Source organism: Penaeus monodon, chromosome 33 (assembly GCF_015228065.2).
Source record: "Penaeus monodon isolate SGIC_2016 chromosome 33, NSTDA_Pmon_1, whole genome shotgun sequence".
NCBI classification, from domain to species: domain Eukaryota; kingdom Metazoa; phylum Arthropoda; class Malacostraca; order Decapoda; family Penaeidae; genus Penaeus; species Penaeus monodon.
This window is the reverse complement of record NC_051418.1, coordinates 30,654,483-30,654,683: the sequence shown is the minus strand read 5'-3', so window position 1 is coordinate 30,654,683 and position 201 is coordinate 30,654,483.

Sequence of the window (201 nt, the reverse complement as noted above, 5' to 3'; positions counted from 1 at the left end):
GCATGATGAATATACAGTTATATGTAATTGTAATTTTGCAAATTGTGGGTCATAAAAGCGGAGAAATATGGTATTGCATAAGCGTGTAAATCATGAACGTGTTGGTATGTGAGTCTGCGTTTCCGCGTTAAAGTGAGTACGAACATGTTTGCGTAAATTTGTTCTTTTTTTAATTATTGTGTTGTTTTTATTCTTATATAC